Source organism: Anomaloglossus baeobatrachus, chromosome 1 (genome assembly GCF_048569485.1).
Source record: "Anomaloglossus baeobatrachus isolate aAnoBae1 chromosome 1, aAnoBae1.hap1, whole genome shotgun sequence".
NCBI lineage: Eukaryota > Metazoa > Chordata > Amphibia > Anura > Aromobatidae > Anomaloglossus > Anomaloglossus baeobatrachus.
The window spans coordinates 596,899,220-596,922,233 of NC_134353.1; the positions used below are offsets into that span (position 1 = coordinate 596,899,220).

Consider the following 23,014-nt stretch of genomic DNA (forward strand, 5'->3'; position numbering starts at 1 on the left):
CTCTGATTCATGTCCGGTGATTAACTGGGTCATTCTAGCAGCTTTATTTTCTTTCTCTGAAACCAATTGAGAGTTTCCTTGGCTGTGTGAGAAATTCATGACAATAGCACCTTTAGAAATGTATTTATTTAGAAAATTGGTGACATGTTCAATACTTATTTAACTCGCTGTATACGTTTTTTGTTTTGGGCTGGGAGGAATTGGGGAGCATTATTAGTATATATTGGATTGGGGCAATCAGGTGATATAATTTGTATATATGGGAGGTATCAGGGGCCATTATTAATAAACTAGATGGTGGCCCGATTCTAGCGCATCGGGTATTCTAGAATATGTATGTAGTTTATTTATGTTCAGCGCGCTGTGACTGACAAAACGTGTTCAGTGAACGTAACTGAACTATGTTGCACTGTGACTGACAGAACGTATTCAATAAACGGGACAGAAATACGTCACACTGTGACTGACAGAACTTGTCCAGTAAACGTGACTGAACTAAGTGGTACTGTGACTGACAGAACTTGTCCAGTAAACGTGACTGAACTAAGTGGTACTGTGACTGACAGAACTTGTCCAGTAAACGTGACTGAATTACATCACACTTGTTTAGTAAACATGAGTGAACAACACAGGGCCGGCGTCAGCACCCACTGCCACCCACACACATCGTGCCATCACTCGGCAATCATTATTTTCCCCTGCTTTTGCTAATTTTCTCCTCTCCCCTCCATTTGCCGTCTAACACAGGTTCTGTGACAGTGTATGTCACATTGCTAAGCCCGCAGTCGGGTATCTAAGGTGCTGCCCGCACCACTCCCTCAGCAACACCCACATCCAATCCAGAGGCAGCTGAGCAGAGCGGTGGACGGGACATGCCAGGGAGGAAATAGGAAGCAGCCGCTTCTCCCAGCCTGCACGGCCAGCGAGGGGAGGGAGAAAGTACTACAGAGTATGAAAAGAGAAGAAAGTGCACGGAGAGTATAATCATTTTTTTTTTTACTGTGTGCTGGAGGCTGCTACTGGGGTGTATATAGTGGCATTGGCTTGTGGGGTTTATAAAAAAGCCTGCTGGGGTGTATATGCTGGGGTGTATATAGAGGCTGCTGGGGTGTATATATAGGCTTCTGTGTGTGGCGGTGTCTGTGTGCGGCGGTGTCTGTGTGCAGCGGTGTCTGTGTGCGGCGGTATCTGTGTGCAACGAATCAGCAAAATGCCAATTCGCGGCTGGACTGCGTCGGTCGCTGATTGGTCATGAGTGGCTGGCGCGACCAATCAGCGATGCGGGATTTGGGTTATAGACAGACAGAATTAGACAATTGTATCTATATATATTATTGCCTTATTCTGTCTGTCTGTCTGTCTTGCTCTAAAATTGTGTCCTTACCGTGACATGTCCTTACGGTGACAAACAGCGGATTGGCCGCTGGCCTCGCCATGGCCCCGCCCCCCCGCACAGATTGGCCGATCGCCTCGGCTCCTCCCCCCCGCACGGATTGGCCGCTCGCCTCGCCTCGGGTCCGCCCCCCCTGCACGGATTGGCCGCTCTCATCGCCTCAGCTCCGCCCCCCGCACGGATTGGCCGCTCGCCCAGGCTCCGCCCCCCACACGGAATGGCTTCTCGCCTCGAGGTGAGCGTATCAAGGTCCTGCAGCGGCGGAACACACACACACGCACACATATAAGAACAGACACACACACACATACATCAGATCACAGCCGATTCCATGCGCTCTGCCTGCAGCTCCTGCCATAGACAGAGCAGGAGCTGCCGGCAAAGCGCACGGAAGAAGTGACATGTCACTTCTTAGAATGCAGCGCTTCGGGCAGCAGCCGAAGCGCTGCGCTCTAAGACGCCACGTGCGCACGGCCCCTGCACAATCTCCATAGACTGTGCAGGGGACGCAGGACGCATGCAGTTACGCTGCGCTACAAAGCGCAGCGTAACTGCATGTATTTACGCAACGTGCGCACATAGCCTCACTCTCACACACACCTCACACACACATCAGATCGCATCCACGTCCTGCAGCAGCGGAACACAAACACAAACACGCACACACATAAGAACAGACACACACACACATCAGATCACACTCACTCTCACACACACCTCACACACACATCAGATCGCATCCACATACTCACAACATCCCATGATATCGCTTGCTTCTCGGCGGCGATATTGTGCTGTGATCTTCCAGGATTTGCCGGAGGATCACATGGCCGGAAGCATGTGGTATCTCCAGATGTTGTGATTGTGTCAGCGCGTATGTGCGATATCGTCAGTGTGTGTGTGAGTGTATGCGATTGGGTGTGTGTGAGTGTATGCGATCGGATGTGTGTGAGTGTGTGTGTGTGTGAGTGTATGCGATCGGATGTGTGTGAGTGTGTGTGTGTGAGTGTATGCGATCGGATGTGTGTGAGTGTGAGTGTATGCGATCGGATATGTGTGAGTGTGTGTGTGTGTGAGTGTATGCGATCGGATGTGTGTGAGTGTGTGAGTGTATGCGATCGGATGTGTGTGAGTGTGTGTGTGTGAGTGTATGCGATCGGATGTGTGTGAGTGTGTGTGTGTGAGTGTATGCGATCGGATCTGTGAGTGTCGGCAGAGGAGCACGGCGTACAGCACAGCTGCTGGGACCGCCCACCGGTGGGCACAGGGAGAAGTGGGGTGTGTGTGTGAGTGTATGTGATCAGATGTGTGCGTGTTTACTGTCTGATGTGTGACTGTGGAGCACGATGGGGAGTGCGCAGCATGGGGGATGGAGCACGATGGGGAGTGTGCAGCATGGGGGATGGAGCACGATGGGGGGTGCGCAGCATGGGGGATGGAGCACGATGCGGATTGCGCAGCATGGGTGATGGAGCACGTTTGGGAGTGCGCAGCATGGGGGATGGAGCACGATAGGGAGTGCGCAGCATGGGGGATGGAGCACGATGGGGAGTGTGCAGCATGGGGGATGGAGCACGATGGGGGGTGCGCAGCATGGGGGATGGAGCACGTTTGGGAGTGCGCAGCATGGGGATGGAGCACGATAGGGAGTGCGCAGCATGGGGGATGGAGCACGATGGGGAGTGCGCAGCATGGGGGATGGAGCACGATGGGGGGTGCGCAGCATGGGGGATGGAGCACGATGGGGAGTGCGCAGCATGGGAGACGGAGCACGATGGGGAGTGCGCAGCATGGGGGATGGAGCACAATGGGGAGTGCGCAGCATGGGGGATGGAGCACGTTTGGGAGTGCGCAGCATAGGGGATGGAGCACGATGGGGAATGCGCAGCATGGGGGATGGAGCACGATGGGAAATGCGCAGCATGGGGGATGGAGCACAATGGGGAGTGGGGATGGAGCATGATGGGGGGTGCGCAGCATGGGGGATGGAGCACGATGGGGGGTGCGCAGCATGGGGGATGGAGCACGATGGGGGGTGCACACCTCCCCCCAAAACACACACACACACACACTGCCACACATGCACTGCACAACACACCACACACACACTGGGAACCACAATTACTGCCCTACACAGACACCCACACACACAACGCCGCACACACACAACACCCAACACACAAACACCGCAGCACACACAAATATACGCACATACCGCACAACACACACATTGCACAAAACATACCTCCCCCCAAAACACACACCCACACAAACCACGCAACACACATACACAATGATACACACACACAGCGCTCCACAAATAACGACACACAACGCAACACACAAACAACACCGCTCTCACCCCCCGCCACACCCAGACAACACCCAGAACATGTACAGCGCCCTACACAAACACTTGGTAACTACACACAACATATATATATATATATATATATATATATATAAAACAAAAATCATACATTAACTACACAATACGTAAATACCCGAATACCCGATGCGTAGAATCGGGCCACCTTCTAGTATATATATATAGATATGGGATGGGAGGAATCAGGGGACATTTTTAATATACTTGAGATGAGAGAATTCAGGGGACATCCTTATATAAAAGTTATAAGGGAATTCAGGGGACATCATTAGTGTGAAAGGTATAAGAGAATACAGTAGAGGGGACATTATTAGTATATACAAGGTAAATAGGAGACATTATTGCTTTATATGGGGAATCAGTAGACATTATATTTACATATACTAGTCAACAAATTTTAACTTTTTTTCTGTTTACTGTTTTAAACTATGTTATATGTATTTTGAGGCACTGATTTCAGCAATGTAATCAGAATTTCTGTAGCATTTACCATTTCCAAAATATTTTCATTTTACGATTATAATGATAAGGACTGTACATAGTGCATAATAAATTGGCACTTTATTAATCTTTTTATTGCAGTAGTGCATTTTTGGTAGAAATAAGCAATGAAATGCATAACATGGGTTCTCTTTATTATAATATACAGCACTTAAAGAAGTGGTCACCCATATTTATTATTTGCTAGATCGATATTATGTTGAGAAACAATGTTTCTCTCAAATACCTTATGTTGGCAATAGTGCCTGTGAACAGTACTATTGCAGTCCGCTCTTCCCCATCGCTTGACCCCAAGCTACGTGACCTCGGGGATCCGGTGATTTTAGGTTAACTTCCTGATCACGTGACATCACCGCAGCCGGTCCTAGTCTTCCTGAGTCACTGAGCTGTGGGTGGTGTTTCACCGCTCGTCACAACCCAGCATGTCTCCTGCTTGCAGCACTCTGCAGTGACGGAGGAGGGAGCTGATGGGCTGTGACAAGTGGTGAAACACCTCCCACAGCCAATCACACACAGAGACTGTGGCTGGCCGCGGTGATGTCAGGTCAGCAGGAAGTTGATGTGACATCACTGGATCCCCGAAATCACGGAGCCTGGGGGTCAGGCGATGGGGAACAGCGGTCCGCAATAGCGCCACTCACAGGCAATATTGCCAGCATAAGTTATTTGAGAGAAACATTGTTTCCTAACATAATATCGATCTAGAAAATAATAAATATGGGTGAACCATTTTTTTTAAGCCCTGTACAGTACAGTAATGCCTTTATACACTATATTTATTTATTGCCTTAATTTTACAGATGTGATGCTCACCTATCTTTCTGTTTGGCCTGCCTCTGAACTAGAAACAAAGTCTCCCGTAGCTGAACAATGACCTGAAGTGATGTAATAAAGAGGCGGGGCACTGTGCTGTTCTATACTGCTCTGGCCCTGCCTCTTCATTACATCACTGCAGGTCCTGCTGTTACGGGAGACTTTGTTTGTAGTGCAGAGGCAGTAACAAAGCAATGTGAGCACTCAGCACAGAGACTGCGGCTGTGCTGTGATGTTATGCCGTGCTCTGGCCTGGACACTGCAGTGATCTGCACTTCCTCTGGGCTAGACATGAGTGCAGCGGCACCCTGCTTCTGCCTCTTTCTTAAACAGCTGACACACAGTCTCCCCAGCCGCTGTAGGAAGCTGGAGCACCCACGTGTGTCCGCTTTTTAAATTAAACAGGTATTGATTTGCTGCTCCCCACACCCGCTTCTAGTCACTGACTGAAGAGAGCGGAGAGAGGTGGGCGGGGAGCAGCTAATGAATATTCCTTTACTTTAAACAGCGGGCGCACATGGTTTCTCCAGCCGCCGGCTTCCTGCAGCAGCAACCCTCTCTGCCTCCTGTGATCCCACTCCACAGTCGCTGCCTCCCACTCCACAGCTGCTGCCTCCCCCTTCACTCCACATCTGCTGCCTCCCACTCCACAGCTGCTGCCTCCCCACAGCTCCCTAACCCGCAGGTACATGACATTCGGACTATAAGACACATCCCACACTTTCCTCCCAAATTTGTAGGAAAAAAAATGCGTCTTATAGTCTGAAAAATACGGTAACTTAAAGTACAATTCCCTCATTCACACTTGGACTTTTTCCCACCAAACCTCGGCGCTGTAAAGGGTGCTTTACACGCTGCAACATCGCTACCGATATATCGTCGGAGTCACGTCGTTAGTGACACTCATCCGGCGCCGGTAGCGCCATCACAGCGTGTGACACCAAGGAGCGACGATCAACGATCGCAAAATCGTTCAAAAAAGTGATTGTTGAAACGTCGCTCCTTTCCTTAATATCGCTGCTGCCACACATACGATGTTGTTCATCGTTCCTGCGGCATCACACATCGCTATGTGTGACACCGCAGAAACTACGAACATCTCCTTACCTGCGTCCACTGGCAATGCGGAAGGAAGGAGGTGGGCGGGATGTTACGTCCGCTCATCTCCGCCCCTCCGCTTCTATTGGCCGGCCGCTTAGAGACGTCGCGGTAACGTCGCTGTGATGCCGAACGCACCTCCCCCTTGAAGGAGGGACTGTTCGGCGGTCACAGCGAAGTCGCTGCACAGGTATGTGCGTGTGACGCTGCCGTAGCAATAATGTTCGCTACGGCAGTGATCACCAAATGTCGCATGTACGACGGGGGGCGGGTGCTATCGCGCTCAACATCGCTAGCAATCGCTAGCGATGCCGCAGCGTGTAAAGCACCCTTAAGTGATGAACATGGTGAAAGTTTCATCAAGACGTTTCCGAGATGGAGAAATGCTACCAGGGAAGGTGGAGCCCCTCAAAGCTGTGTGACTATTGTTGGAATCTTGTCCATTAATCATCAGACAGTGATTATAAACAAAAATCAAGGGCAAAACATTTCTAAACTTGATCGCTGTTGCTGACTTTTGCATTCAGAATATCATGATATGATATGATATGATAAGATATGATATGATATCATGATATATGACAACAGTACTTAGTGTATCCCAGCAGTTTGGTCATGCCTGAGAGTGCACAACTAATGCAATGCAGACAGGGCTTAAGTGCTGAATGTTATAATAAAGAGAGTCCATGTTATGCATTTAATTGGGTATTTCTACCAAAAATACATTTCTGAAATAAAAAGATTAAGATAAGTGGCAATTTATTATGCACTATGTACAGTCCTTACTATAATCATATAATAAAAATATCTCGGAAATGGTACGGCTACAGAAATTCTGAAATCAGCGCCTCAAAATACATAGTAAATACCACAAAGTTTAAAACAGGAAATAGAAAAAAGTTAAAATTTGTTGACCACCACTACGAATTTGACAGTATTCAATGCATACATATAATTGCATTGTTCTCAAGAATCTTATGTGACAGAGCAATTCTGAAGTTACTTCTGAACTCAGCATGAAAATTCCGACAAGATTCACCTAATTTCATGCAGGAAACAAAAACCTTATTGAACAGTGATATGGGTGTATCAGAGGACATATTATTATATGTGGGGAGTTAGGCACAATATTACTTTTGTTGATGTATTCCACGCCTTATTGTAAAGAGGACATTATTTTTTTTCTGCACACTGAAAGGGCATTATGGCGCGTTATTAATTATTGATAGGACAATCAGGTGGCATTACATTATAGGGGCAGTTAGGGTGTTAAATTGATGACAGGGGAACAAAGGAGTCAAAATGATGGTATTATTAATTTCTAGGATGATCAAAAAGGCCATTAATATTAAAGGGGTCACTGTTACCATCTAGAGGGCACAAAGGCTATGTTATTGCTGTTTAGCTGCACAGTGGTGGGCATTATTACCAGATTGGCTATAAGAATAGTACAGTTTTTATAACAAACAGCAGGATCAGGAATGGTGACAAATACAATGACAGCAGGCCCAGTACCATTAATGGCTTAAAGAGAACCTGTCAGGTCCCATATGTGTTCTGACCTACAAGCAGGGTTATGTGTGGCCTAGAAACCCCTTCCTACCCATCCCTGTGTTGTAATATTGTGTAATATGAATGTATAAAAAAAGTTTTAGAACGTATGTTCCCTATGTAAATGTGAAGAGGGTCTAGTCCCCTGGATGTCGCATCACCCCATGGGCATTTGCATGCTTTCCGTGGTATCACGTCCCTGTGGGCGTGATACCATGGATTTACATGAGCGACGTCACCATCAGCTCCTTGAGATCCCGCGCGTGCACGCTTGCCATTCCCACAGCCTTGTTATCCGGATGCTTGCTTGCGGCTTCAGATGTGCACTGCGCATGCTCACAAGACTCCTGCGATTCCGACCAGTGCAAAGCGTGTCTGAAGCTGACAAGCAAGCACCCGGATAACAAGGCTGCGGGAATGGTAAGTGTGCACGCGCGGGATCTTAAGGAGCTGACGGTGAAATTGCTAATGTAAATCCATGGTATGATGCCCACAGGGGCATTATACCACAGAAAGCATGCAAACGCCCACGGGGTGATGCGACGCCCAGGGGAATAGACCCTCTAATCATTTACATAGGGATCATGTAAGTAATAAAAAAAATGTTTATACATTCATATTACACAATATTACAACACAGGAATGGGTAGGAAGGGGTTTCTAGGCCACATGTCACCCTTCTTGTAGGTCAGAACGCATATGAGACCTAACAGGTTCCCTTTAACATTTTGGATATTTGAGTAGTCAAATGTCTTTGTCTTGAATTCTGCAGATGAGTTGTGGCTGGAAAACGTGAACAACTCCATCAGAAAGGACATCAATTGTAAGTCACTATATACTGTATAAGTGTACTGTAATCACTTGTATGTTCGGCATGACTGGTATCTACCAATATATGGTCACAATGCAGCAGTAATATCAATGCTGGTCTTTGTATAGTGTATTTTACTCAGTAACAATATAATCAACTGCTGAGATTAACACTAAACCCACTATAATTAGGGAACACCTAAATATTGCTTAGTATAGTTACTTAGGATAGGGGCCAACTCAAAAATGTTACATCCCCCACCCCCACCCTTCCCTGTATTGTATCTCTAGTTGCTCTTCTGATTAAGGGGTTAAGTGAGCAAAATATAATGCACATTCACAAAAGAAAATTTAACTAAAATTTGCATTAATATTATTGACCACTAGATGTCAGAGAACTATCGTTGTTTTTTTAGAATGCAGAGTCCTGATAAGAATGTGGATCTACTGAGGTAAGCAGATGAGATAGATAGATAGATAGATAGATAGATAGATAGATTGAAGATAGATAATACATAGATAGATAAAGATAAGATAGATAGATAGATAGATAGATAGATAGACAGATGGATGGAAAGATAGATGGGAGGATAAATAGATTGATAGATGGAAAAATAAATAGAAAGATAGCCAGAAAGATAGATAGATAGATAGATAGATAGATAGATAGATAGATACAGTAGAGGTGTTAGCGCACCAGAAAATGAATTTTACACCAGCTAGATTACAAATGTACCTGAGAACTAGCAACGTATAGAACACGTTGCCAAGACACCTCCTTTAAGGGGAGGGTGCCTTAAATACTTGATCCCTCTCAGCGATCGGCTGAGAGGTACTTCCAGGTTAGTGCATATTAGCCCTTTAAGAAAAGTGGCGTGTTCGCACCCTAAGGACACTCCTAGGAGGCAGGGATTGGGGATGGAGCAGCATGGCCAGGAATGTATGAGTGCCGGCGTCCTTGTCGAGAGAGCAGGGCAGGACAGCGTGGGGACGCCAGTAAAGGCGTTACAATCTGTTTCCTCCATATATCTCCAAACTAATCTCCTGATATCTGCACACAAGAGATCCTACAGAAGATCCTCAGAAGATTTCCTTCTGTCCTATGCTCTTCTACATTTCTCATCCAATTGTCTCCAAGACTTCTATCAGGCTTAACCTATCCTCTGAATCTCAGTGCCACAACATTTGGAACCTTCAAATGGAACCTGAAAACTCAACTATTAAAAAACTCCTACAACTTGCAATAAGCTCCCTGCCACATCACTATATACTATATATAATGTATGTAACCCCTTTTTCACATGTTCATCACTCTGGAATGAAGGGTGCTTTAAACATAAATAATAATAATAATAATAAAAAATATGTCCATGTTATTTGCTGATTTGTGATATTTAAAAAATGCATTAAAAAGTCTTTATTGCAATTGTTTTTCCTTATTTTCTACTATTTTTATAGGAAGAAAAATCTCAATTCTTTAACATACAGGTACATAGAAGTACACTGGCATGTAGAAAAGTGCCAGTACATACAGTCTGTATTGAAGGAGCCTACTTTACTTTCAAGTCTAGAAAATTTTCCCATGTTCTACAATCTAGTCTCTGCTTCATAGGTCTTGCTGATGCCTAAATTGTTGTAGGTTGTGGGTTCATTTCCTAGGAAACCCAGATCTCACGAAAAGAGAATAATGATTTATTTAAATGACTATATGTATAAACAGAGCAGAGAGATGCCAGTCCTGTCCCTCAGAGTCAGGATGTGTCAATCTGTATTAATTGAACATATTTTTTTCTATAATTTGCGAAATTTGAACATGAATGATCAGTTCAAGACGAGAAAGAAGCAGATTTCTCTGATAAGATATACTGCAACATTTCTTCTTGACACATATATTGATTTATGAAAAAATGTAAGTGACAGTAGCTCTTTAAATGCATTCTTCATACAAACTATATATTTGGGACATAATGCATATCTTTTGGGGGTGTCCAGCACTAAAGGAACTCTGGTCGGAAGTATCGAAATTAATCAATAACATCAGTCATTCAAACATTGTCCTCACCCCTCAAAAAGCCCTTCTCTCCTTAAGGGCACTTTACACGCTGTGATATCGCTATCGATATCGCTAGCGAGCAAACCCTCCCACGTCGGTCGTGTGTCACAGGCAAATCGCTGCCCGTGACACACAACATTGCTAACACCCGTCACACATACTTACCTGCCTAGCGACGTCGTTGTTGCCGGCAAACCGCCTCCTTTCTAAGGGGGCGGTGCGTTCGGCGTCACAGCGACGTCACTAAGTGGCTGCCCAATAGAAGCGGAGGGGCAGAGATGAGCGGGACGAACATCCCGCCCACCTCCTTTCTTCCTCATTGCGGGTGGCCGCAGGTACGAGGTTGTTTCTCGTTCCTGCGGTGTCACACGTAGTGATGTGTACTGCCCCAGGAACGACGAAAAACCTGCGGCATGAACAACCAATGATATTATGAAAATGGACGACGTGACAACGATCAACGATTTTTGACGCTTTTGCGCTCCTAGGTGTCACACGCAACGATATCGTTAACGATGCCAGATGTGCGTCACTAACAATGTGATCCCAACGATATCTCGTTAACGATATCGTTGCGTGTAAAGCACCCTTTAGAACTAGAACAAAAAGATCCCATTCACAGACCCATTATTATCCATATTTTCCTCACTACTAAAAATCTAATTGAAGCCAATTAAAAGAAAATCGACGTCCCCAATATATCCCAAATTGTTAAAACTCTCGCCCTTCATGAAAAATATGAAAAACATTATGCTATTACAAATAATTTATTTGCCCCATATTACAAACGATGGAACCCTTGGAACCAATTCCGAGAAGGGATCACGTGAACAAATATTTGTGCATCCTAATATACATCACGTAGGGGTATCTTCTTACAACTCGTGAATAAATATGGTCATTTAATTTGTCGTCACAGATAAGATCATTTATTTGATCTCATGTAATTTGTATATATGTTTTAGTTATATTTAATGAATGATTAAGCCTTGTTCTTCCTTACTCTCTACCCTAATTTTTAGTTCCTCATGTCCCTGTTTCCCCAATTAAATTAAATAACTTTTCACAGCCCAACCTTCCCTATATCCTTCCCATCCCTATTTTATACCTAACCCTTAATAGAAGCTTTGAGATATAGAAGTCTTTTATTATCTATGTTGTATTCAATCATATTCAACTATGAAATAGTATCAAATTCCTCCTCCCCCTTTCCCCTTCTTAATTATTGAAAATAAAAATATTTTAAAACACAAACTATATATCTGTGTCATCCTTTAGATACAGATATTGACCATCCATTGCTGTCCTGTACTTTAAAGGAATCTATCAGAAACTTTACTTTCCCCACATACAGTCATATGGAAAGGTTTGGGCACCCCTATTAATGTTAACCTTTTTTCTTTATAACAATTTGGGTTTTTGCAACAGCTTTTTCAGTTTCATATATCTAATAACTGATGAACTGAGTAATATTTCTGGATTGAAATGAGGTTTATTGTACTAACAGAAAATGTGCAATCCGCATTTAAACAAAATTTGACCGGTGCAAAAGTATGGGCACCCTTATCAATTTCTTGATTTGAACACTACTAACTACTTTTTACTGACTTACTAAACCACTAAATTGGTTTTGTAACCTCATTGAGCTTTGAACTTCATAGGCAGGTGTATCCAATCATGAGAAAAGGTATTTAAGGTGGCCACTTGCAAGTAGTTCTCCTATTTGAATCTCCTGTGAAGAGTGGAATCATGGGCTCCTCAAAACAACTCTCAAATGATCTGAAAACAAAGATTATTCAACATAGTTGTTCAGGGGAAGGATACAAAAAGTTGTCTCAGAGATTTAAACTGTCAGTTTCCACTGTGAGGAACATAGTGAGGAAATGGAAGAACACAGGTACAGTTCTTGTTAAGCCCAGAAGTGGCAGGCCAAGAAAATATCAGAAAGGCAGAGTAGAAGAATGGTGAGAACAGTCAAGGACAATCCACAGACCACCTCCAAAGACCTGCAGCTTCATCTTGCTGCAGATGGTGTCAATGTGCATCGGTCAACAATACAGCGCACGTTGCACAAGGAGAAGCTGTATGGGAGAGTGATGCGAAAGAAGCCGTTTCTCAAGCACGCCACAAACAGAGTCGCCTGAGGTATGCAAAAGGACATTTGGGCAAGCCAGTTACATTTTGGAAGAAGGTCCTGTGGACTGATGAAACAAAGATTGAGTTGTTTGGTCATACAAAAAGGTGTTATGCATGGAGGCAAAAAAACCCCGGCATTCCAAGAAAAGCACTTGCTACCCACAGTAAAATTTGGTGGAGGTTCCATCATGCTTTGGGGCTGTGTGGCCAATGCCGGCACCGGGAATCTTGTTAAAATTGAGGGTCGCATGGATTCAACTCAGTATCAGCAGATTCTTGACAATAATGTGCAAGAATCAGTGATGAAGTTGAAGTTATAAAGGGGATGGATATTTCAGCAAGACAATGATCCAAAACACCGCTCCAAATCTACTCACGCATTCATGCAGAGGAACAATTACAATGTTCTGGAATGGCCATCCCAGTCCCAGACCTGAATATCATTGAAAATCTGTGGGATGATTTGAAGTGTGCTGTCCATGCTCGGCGACCATCAAACTTAACTGAACTGGAATTGTTTTGTAAACAGGAATGGCCAAATATACCTTCATCCAGGATCCAGGAACTCATTAAAAGCTACAGGAAGCGACTAGAGGCTGTGATTTTTGCAAAAGGAGGATCAACAAAATATTAATGTCACTTTTCTGTTGAGGTGCCCATACTTTTGCACCGGTCAAATTTAGTTTAAATGCGGATTGCACATTTTCTGTTAGTACAATAAACCTCATTTCAATCCAGAAATATTATTCAGTCCATCAGTTATTAGATATATGAAACTGAAATAGCTGTTGCAAAAACCCAAATTGTTATAAAGAAAAAAGGTTACCATTAATAGGGGTGCCCAAACTTTTTCATATGACTGTAGTTACTGATAGATTCCTTTAAAGAACAGGACAGCAATGGATGGTCAAATGTAAATTTTGCATCTAAAGGAAGCCAGAGATAAGGCTGAAAGTTTCAAAAAGAAGCCCGTCAATCCCTTTATGACTCCAAGGCGCTACTACTGCAGGGAGAAATTGCATTTTAAAGTTTTGTCTGGAAGTGCACTAGGGCGGGACAATGCAATTCTAGCTTCTCAGTCTTAGGTGCATTTCTTACCTAGCATCATCTTTCCCTGGCTGATTGATTAGAAAGTGTCCAAGTACCAGAGAAAATGACCAGTCAATCAGCTAAGGGGATGATGCTGATTAATAGGGAATAAAGTATCAGGCTGAGAAACTAGAAGTGCATCGTCCCGCCCTAATGCACTTTCAGACACAACTTTAAAATGCAATTTCTGGCTGCTGGATCAGTACTTTGGGGTCATATAGGAATCAACTGGCCTATCTTTTTATGGGCTACACAGTGATACTATTGGTTTTTGTGGTGAAGAAGTAGACATTTTTGAAAGGTTCCCTTTAAAATTAGCAGTGCCCTGGATGAACATAATAGCCATCACTCAACAGCAGTGGGCTGGGGTTGGGGAGCTCAGAATACGTCACAGTTAGGGTACACCCAGAAGACATTTGGCATTGCCACAGCAGATGGTTTTAAGCTTATTTTTCTTCCTATATATTTAGCTATGTCAGAAGTTTTCAGAACTGTGCTGTGGAATTTCAGGAGCTTTTCTGGATTATATCAAACCCTTGTCAATCATGCTGTAATAGCTGTGATTATAGTCTACAAAGGGTGACTATGCAAAAGAACCACCTGCCCAGATAACTAATCCCACTGATATTTACTGTGTCTTTTCAGAAATTCTATATGAAAGCAAGTCTGTAATGCTGTAAGCAAAAGCAGCATCATGGTGTTGGTGATTTAGTTTGAGAAATCCATGTGGCAAGTTCTTTTTAAGCAATTTCCCAGTGTTTTGAGAAAGGATGAGCTGTACTACAGAAGGCAATTTACAATCCAGTACTAACCAATGGAGTTTAAAAAACCATAGTTACAAAATGTTTAAAAAATCTTCATGAAATTGAGAGCTGTGGATTTTTAAATTTGCAGCAAGTTAATTGTTTTGCATATTTACACCAAATATCAAGTAAATATCTTGCAGTCTTGCAGCGCTGGGGTCCTGGGTTCAAATCCCACCAAGGACACCATCTGCAAGAAGTTTGTATGTTCTCCCCGTGTTTGCGTGGGTTTCCTCCGGGTACTCTGGTTTCCTCCCACACTTCAAAGACATACTGATAGGGACTCTAGATTGTGAGCCCCAATGGGGACAGTGTTGCCAATGTATGTAAAGCGCTGTGGAATTAATAGCGCTATATAAATGAATATGTCGCGGGCGGAGGAGGGGACGCCGCGCTCTCCCACTGCTGCTCGGGTCCGGCTGCCGCGGCTGCTGCGGCCTGCTGCTCGGTGGCTCGAGCAATGAGCCGGATCCCGGGGACTCTAGCGGCGCTCCTCGCCCGTGAGTGAAAGGGGGGTTGTTGGGTGTGGGGATGGTTTATTGTCCGTGACGCCACCCACGGTTGTGGTGATTTATTGGCACCACCGCTGCTCTGTATGGGGATCCCGGAAAGGATGGTATGGAGCAGCCAGTTGTTGTGTTGCCCCTCCGTGGGTAGGGGTTGGTGATCCCGGGCCCCAGTGAGGAGGTGGGAGATGCAGGGCTTGGTGGGCGCAGGGACGCGGGGGCAGCGCTGTGCCTTGCGGCACTGTGGTACTCACTCAGCCTGAGACGTTGACACAGTTTTACGGTAAACCACACGGCTGGAAAGACGGTTCCCACGGACGGCTGCACTTGCTCTCCCAGTAGGTAACGGTGATGTCCCTTTGACCTGCACCTAGTGTTTCTGTGTTGGTAGCGATGGGTTCCCACCGGTAACCCGCTCCCCGGCTTGGATATGGGCCGGAGGAGCCCTGCTTTGCCCGCAGACGCTGGCCCCGAGGAACTGGTGCCCTGGCGGTGGCGGTGTTCCTCCTTAATGGTTGGACTTTTGCCTTCAGTCGGGACTTGGTTGTTGGGGGATCGACGTCCCCTTCACTGACGGATTTGGCAAATTATGGCGACTCCTAGCCTTGCCGGGGTCCGAGAGGCCCCTGCCCTGGTGCTGACTGTCCTTCGTATACTGCTCCAGACCGCCGGGCCACTACCGGTCCGCGGTCCTTCCAGCAACCTCCGAGCAGTCCCCCTCCAGACAATCACTGCTGTTGCTGACCTTGCTGACACTGTCCTGCACTTAGCCGGACCAACTTCAGGGCTTTCTACGCTCACTTTTACTCTTTTCTTCTTTGCTCCACTACTACTTCACTTTCACTTAGCTCCTCTACCACTTCCTTCTACTTCACTCCCCTAGCTTAACTGACTGGTTCTTCCCGCCTCCAGAGCTGTGAACTCCTCGGTGGGCGGAGCCAACCGCCCGGCCCACCCCCTGGTGTGAACATCAGCCCCTGGAGAAAGGCAACAAGGATTTTAATAGCTTTGGTGTTCCTAACTGGGATGTAGGGTGTGGTGGTGTGATGACCTGTGACCCCTGGCTTGCCCAGGGCGTCACAAATACAATTATTATTATTATTATTATTATTAAGTAAATGTAAATGGTTTGTAATGCAATAAAGTGAAATCTCAGCAAATCCATGGAAAATACACAAGGAAAACGTGCAGATTTTGATTCAGATTAGTTGTGGATTTAATGCAATAAAGTGAAATCTGAGCAAATCCATGGAAAATACACAAGGAAAACATGCAGATTTTGATTCAGATTAGTTTTGGATTTAGGGTACGTGCCCACGACCATGGTCCTGGATGAAGCATGCAGGGCCATGAGTGTTCTCTGCAGGAGACCACAGTGGCCCATGCTCATGATCAGGGTTCGGACCACTGCAGTCTCTCTTTGCCCTCTCTGCGGAGAACACTCGCGGCTCTGCAGTAAAACAGACATGCTGCGGCTCGGGAAGCTGCACCGCATGTCAGTTTACGCTGTGGGAAAAACAAGCACAGTGAGCAGGGGATTTCTATAAATCCTATTCACTGTTCTTCTACTGTACAACGCAGCATTTTGGACGCAGTGAAAACATGCTGCATCCAAAACGCTGTAAACACTGATCATGGGCACGCCACTCCTATAGCGTATTTGTGATTCGATCCATAGTGGGGTTATTTTATTTTTGCAAAGGTTGAGCATGGTTTAATGCTAGACCAGTGCTTGATGTTTAGATGTCTTAAGCCCCCTAATACTAGACTAAAGTTGGCCAAACCTAGCAATGTCGGTGGCATCAGCTGACATTCTATCGACCAGGGGCACAATGAGGTTCGAAAACCGACTTCCAAGAAAAGTTGGGGTTCAATGTTTGAGTGCATTACAAGTTCAAACCACTCAAGTGAGTAGTTCTGTGCTTGGGTATGATTGATGCTCAGCCCCGTGCAAGCCACAGGCAGTGTTTGAACGGCTCGCACTGGGGGTAAAATCTGAAGGATTAGATGTAGTGCGCACACAAATAAAAATTTGAAAAATTCTGCCCACCCATTTCTGGAAGTGTCCTGCTTATGGCTGGCTGCATGTGGGTGGAGACACAAACTGTCCAATTGCAATCTTCCATTCAGGTTCGGTTCAAGTCAGGGTCACAAATTGAACCTTATCTAAAGTTCAAATGTGCCCTGTGAACCGAATCTCCAAAGGTTCACTCATCTCTAATTATTAATGCAAGGGACCAAGAATGGCGGACATTATTACTGGAAGAGGCAAAGAATAGGGTATATTAGAACAGGATTGGGGACATTATTACATTATGGGGGATGAGAAGTATACTACAGTTCAATAGTTTAGGGTCATTTAGATATATTCTTATTTTTTAAAGAAAAGCACATCATTTGTCATTTAAGCTAACATTAAATTAAACAAAAATACACTCTATACATTGTTAATGTTGTAAATGACTATTCTAGCTGCAAACGTCTGGTTTTGAATGCAATATCTACATAGGTGCATAGAGGCTCATTTCCAACAACCACCACTCCAGTGTTCTAATGGTACATAGTGTTTGCTAACTGTGTTAGAAGGATAACGGATGTTTAGAAATCCCTTAAAAACCCTTGTGCAAGTATGTTAGCACAGCTGAAAAGTTTTGCTGATCAGTAAAGCTATGAAATTGACCGTGCTTTGAGCTAGTTGAGAATCTGGAGCATTACATTTCTTGGTTCCATTAAACTCTCAAAATGGCCAGAAAAAGAGAACTTTCAAGTGAAACTCAACAGTCTATTCTTGTTCTTAGAAATGAAGGATATTTTATGCGAGAAATTGGCAAGAAACTGAAGATTTCCTACAATGGTGTGTACTACTCCCTTCAGAGAAGAGCGCAAACAGGCTCTAACCAGAGCAGAAAGAGAAGTGGGAGGCCCCGCTGCACATCTGAGCAACAAGACAAGTACATTAGAGTCTATAGTTTGAGAAATCGATGCCTCACAAGTCCTGAACTGGCAGCTTCATTAAATAGTACCCGTAAAACACCAGTGTCAACGTCTACAGTGAAGAGGCGACTCCGGGATGCTGGCCTTCAGGGCAGAGTGGCAAAGCAAAAGCCATATCTGAGACTGGATAATAAAGGGAAAAGATTAATATGGGAAAAAGAACACATACATTGGACAGAGGAAGATTGGATAAAAGTGTTATGGACAGATGAATCAAAGTTTGAGGTGTTTAGATCACACAGAAGAACATTTGTGAGATGCAGAACTACTGAAAAGATGTTGGAAGAGTGCCTGACGCCATCTGTCAAGCATGGTGGAGGTAATGTGATGGTCTGGGGTTGCTTTGGTGCTGGTAAAGTGGGAGATTTGTGCAATGTAAAAGGGATTTTGAATAAGGAAGGCTATCACTCCATTTTGCAATGCCATGCCATACCCTGTGGACAGTGCTTGATTGGAGCCAATTTCATCCTACAACAGGACAATGACCCAAAGCACACCTCCAAATTACGGATGAACTATTTAGGGAAGAAGCAGGCAGCTGGCATTCTATCTGTAATGGAGTTGCCAGCCCAGTCACCAGATCTCAACCCTATTGAGCTGTTGTAGGAGCAGCTTTACCGTATGGAACGTAAAAAGTGCCCATCAAGCCAATCCAACTTGTGGGAAGGGCTTCCTGGAAGCATGGGGTGAAATATCTCCAGATTACCTCCGCAAATTAACAGCTAGAATGCCAAAGGTCTGCAAAGCTGTAATTGCTGCAAAGGGAGCATTCTTTGACAAAAGCAAAGTTTGAAGGAGAAAATTATTATTTCAAGGAAAAATCATTATTTCTAACCTGGTCAATGTCTGGACTATATTTTCTATTCATTATGCAACTCATTTGATAAATAAAAGTATGATTTTTCATTGGAAAGACAAAATTGTCTGGGTGACCCCAAACGTTTGAACTGTAGTGTATGTCTTTATAGGATCTAGAATACCACAAGGGCACACACATCTGATCAACATACAGGTGAGACCCCAGATCCAAATTCTGTACCGTAACTCTAGTTACACCACTGCCCCGATAAATAATGTTGCAGGGAGGGAGATCTGGCAGATTGAATTTCCAATAACCGATCCTTTTGCTCTCCCAAGAGATAAGCCACTGCCATAAGAGTCTGGTAGTGGCTCTCTCTTACTGAACACAGGGAGCTGAGCCGAATGTTCCTGTGTGTGTCAGAAAAGATTAATGTAAAGGGTACTTTACACGCTGCGACATCGCTAGCGATCGCATTAGCAATGTGAAATTCTAGAGCGCAAATACGATCTTTCAAGATCGCACATAGGTCATTTAACGCATGTGCGACCTCAAAAGATCGCACTTGCGATCTAGAATTTCACATCGCTAATGAGATCGCTAGCGATGTCGCAGTGTGTAAAGTACCCTTTAGTCAAACAATCGCTCAACTGCCAGCCATTTAATGTGTATAGAGGTGTCGGTTCATTTCTGTTACATTTCTATTGCTTTTTGATGGATCAGTGGTGGAAAAAATGGAGCATAATAAAGCATGACCGATCTGCCAAACAGATCATAACATAGCATAATGGATAAAGCCATATCTGCCACATCATGGGTCCTGTGAGCAGAGTATTAGTAAAATAAATAGAATACATCACAGCAGATAAAACATGTCATAAACTTACATTTTTGAAGGCCACCAATGTCACACACTAAAGCTGCCCATAGAGATTCGATTTGTCACTGCCGGCCAATTTTCTATTTAGGGGATAGCACTCAGAACCAACTTCCTTGATAGTTAAACAAATACTTCTTTTATTCTTTCAGTATCTGCATATCACAAACTTTACACAATGAATAATTTGATATCTGCCATCTACCCCAGTGATTTCAAGAAAAAAAAAATAAGAGCCTAATAAAGACAAGTCGGGAGACTCTGGAACTAACTGTGTCAATATTAACCTGACCAAATTAAGAACAAACTGTCTTTCTTGTTCTTCCCTCTCCTCTCATGGAGAGCACAATATGGCTTTTGTCAGAGGTGCTTTATCATTTTGGCTCAAGGAAACTGTCAGTACAGTTTGGGAATCGTTATTCATGGGCCGATATCCTGATGGGTCTAATGAAGCCTTTCTGCTGACAAGTCATTTGCTAAAAATACCCAGCAATATAAAGTATTAATGGGGAGGGAAATTCACTGACGTTCCAGAAGTAAAAATATTATGACAGGGAAATGAAGTTTATAAATCTTGTCTTCTGCAACATTTATGATATATATTTTGTTAAATGATTCACTTCTCTCCTGTTGATAAACTTTGTAGTATATGCTTAAATTGCAACATAATAGGGTAAACACCAATTGTGCCGCACACATGCCGAGCCAACAGTCTGTGCGCCATTTGTTGCAAATCCAAGCTAATTACCAAAAGACCCCACTTGAAGATAAGACCATTTTTTTCAAAAGAAGTTTAAGTTAGATCATCCATGTTTAACAACATTTCTTAAATGCAGGAGTTTCCTTGGGTTCACACTAGCATTTGCTAAAAGTTACATAAAGTTGCGAGAACATAAAGGATCAGATTCTTGTATTTATCCCATTCATTTCTCTTGGATGAAAACTGATGGCAAATGTATTAAAAAACTTAGGTCTTAATACTAAATAAATGACAGTAAGCCATTGAAAACAGAACTTCTTTAACAGTTAATTGTTTTGCTTATTAACCCTTGCTCTATTGCAAGCCAACGTGCAATCAAGTTATTTCAACAAGTCCGGATTCTGAAGTTCTCTTGTAAAAGCCGGTATCGTCATGGAAATGGGAAAAGGTGGTTGGCACACTGAGTTCACAAGGGGCGAGGAACTCCGTGTAGTGGTTTTCCACTCTGGTCAAAAAAGGGTCTAAGCAGTGGATGAAAGCTGACAGCATTTGGGGAGAAAACTCCATCATGCCCGTGCACATAATTTTGTTATTTTTTAGTCTATGTAACTCTTTTTTAGGGAAAATCGTTTTATTTTTAGGTGATAGTTTGAAGTATACATAAATTGTATGACACTTAAATTTACTGGTTTTTGTGGGTTTTTGTTGTTGCATGTTCTGGTTTACTGTATATACTGTACGTAACAGTATCATTTACAACAATAAAATGTACCCTTGCAGAAGACAATTTGATAGACCAGCCAGTTCCGAACTGCAGAGCTGTACAATGATGAATAAAAGTCTACTTCTTTATGACAGTAGTATTTTCTTAAGTGATTTCAACAGCCAAGCCCTCACTAATGTACCCTATACAAATTAAATTGGTGCGTTAAGAGCGTGCTCTGATTTTAAGAACGCATTTATAAATAACTGCAACAGCAACATTTGTCCTTAAAGGAAACCTGGCAGCTGATGTCGGGAATCATGAATCAGGGCTCGGCTCCACCATTGCAGCCATATATGATATACTCGGAAACACTGTGGCGTTAGAGAGAAAAAAGACATTTGAAGGCCGGCCATTGATGCAGCCTAAATTAATAGTTCAAGGGGCCATTCCCAGTGGCTTTTCCACACTCTGCTCCTTTAGGCCTCTGTCACACAATTATGCAAAACAATGATGTTTTACACGACTGTGTTGAATGTGCGTATGGCCCTCTGTGTGCCGTGATTTTGGCACATGTGTTTTCTCCGTGTGCTATCCATGATAGCAGATGGAGAACAGGAACTTTTTACTCACCTGTCCCCGACGCTGCTGTCTCTTGTGCTGCTGCTTGTGGGTCCACAGTGCAGTGAATATTCATGAGCATAATGAGGGGGCCTGGAAGCAAGTGACAACAGTGCTGGAGACAGCAGCTCTAGAGACAGGCGAGTATAGAAAATCATTTAATTTCATGTGTTGTCTCTGGTATATGTCACCCTGATGTCACACAGATCATTGTGTGGTCCATATGACATCAGAGCTGCTGGAGACACACAAACACACGTCCATAAGAAAACACAGATGTGTGCACAGACCCTTTGATTTTAATGAGTCTGTGTATGTCCATGTCTCCGGTATATATGCAAACGGACGTCATACGTACCGGAATCACAGACGTGTGAAGGAGGTCTTAGAGGATCAGATCTCTACCTACATGTCTGTATAAGGAGACACTTGTCACTCAATGAGAGCAGGGTGGATATAAGCCATCGGGAACCTGCCTCTTGGGCTAGTTATCAGAGCCACATGGTCACCAGTCATATTTTAACCCCTTCATGACATAGCCGATTTCTGTTTTTGCATTCTCATTTTTTGTCTCCCCTTCTTCTCAGAACCATAACTTTTTATTTTTCTGTCCACATAGACATATGAGGGCTTGTTTTTTGCAGGACAAATTATATTTTAGAATGACTCCACATAGTGTACTTGAAAGCAGGAAGAAAATTCCAAGTGCAGTGAAATTGTGAAAAAATGTTTTAACATCGTACACTATGTGGTAAAAATGACCTGTCAATATGATCCCCCTCATCAGTATTATTGCGGCAATACCAAACATACATATTTTTTATATTTATTTTAGTAATGGAAACAAAAATCTGAAGTTTGTGAAAATAAAACAACTCACATTATTTGGGTTGTGTCGCCATTTTTGAGACCTTTAAAGTTTTCAGTTTTTGTTCGATGGAGCTGTGTGATGGACTACTTTTTTGTCGTGTAAGATTACCTTTTTATTGATACCAATTTTAGATAGATATGACATTTTGATAACTTACTACAGCCTTTGTGGTTTTGCAGAGACCAAAAAATTTTTTTTTCTATTTACAGTGTGTACCAATCAGGTTACTTATTTTTATATCTTGATAGATCAGACTTTTTTGAACGTGGTGATACATATATGTGTATTATTTATTTTTTAATTATTT

The 23,014-nt window shown here is 43.8% G+C and overlaps 1 protein-coding gene across 7 annotated transcripts in view; it reads right to left on the bottom strand.

Annotated features, from left to right (window-relative positions):
- PRUNE2 (prune homolog 2 with BCH domain) overlaps positions 1-23,014 on the bottom strand; it is a 539,766-nt gene that overhangs the window by 240,914 nt on the left and 275,838 nt on the right. The gene's annotated exons all lie outside the window — the stretch shown is intronic.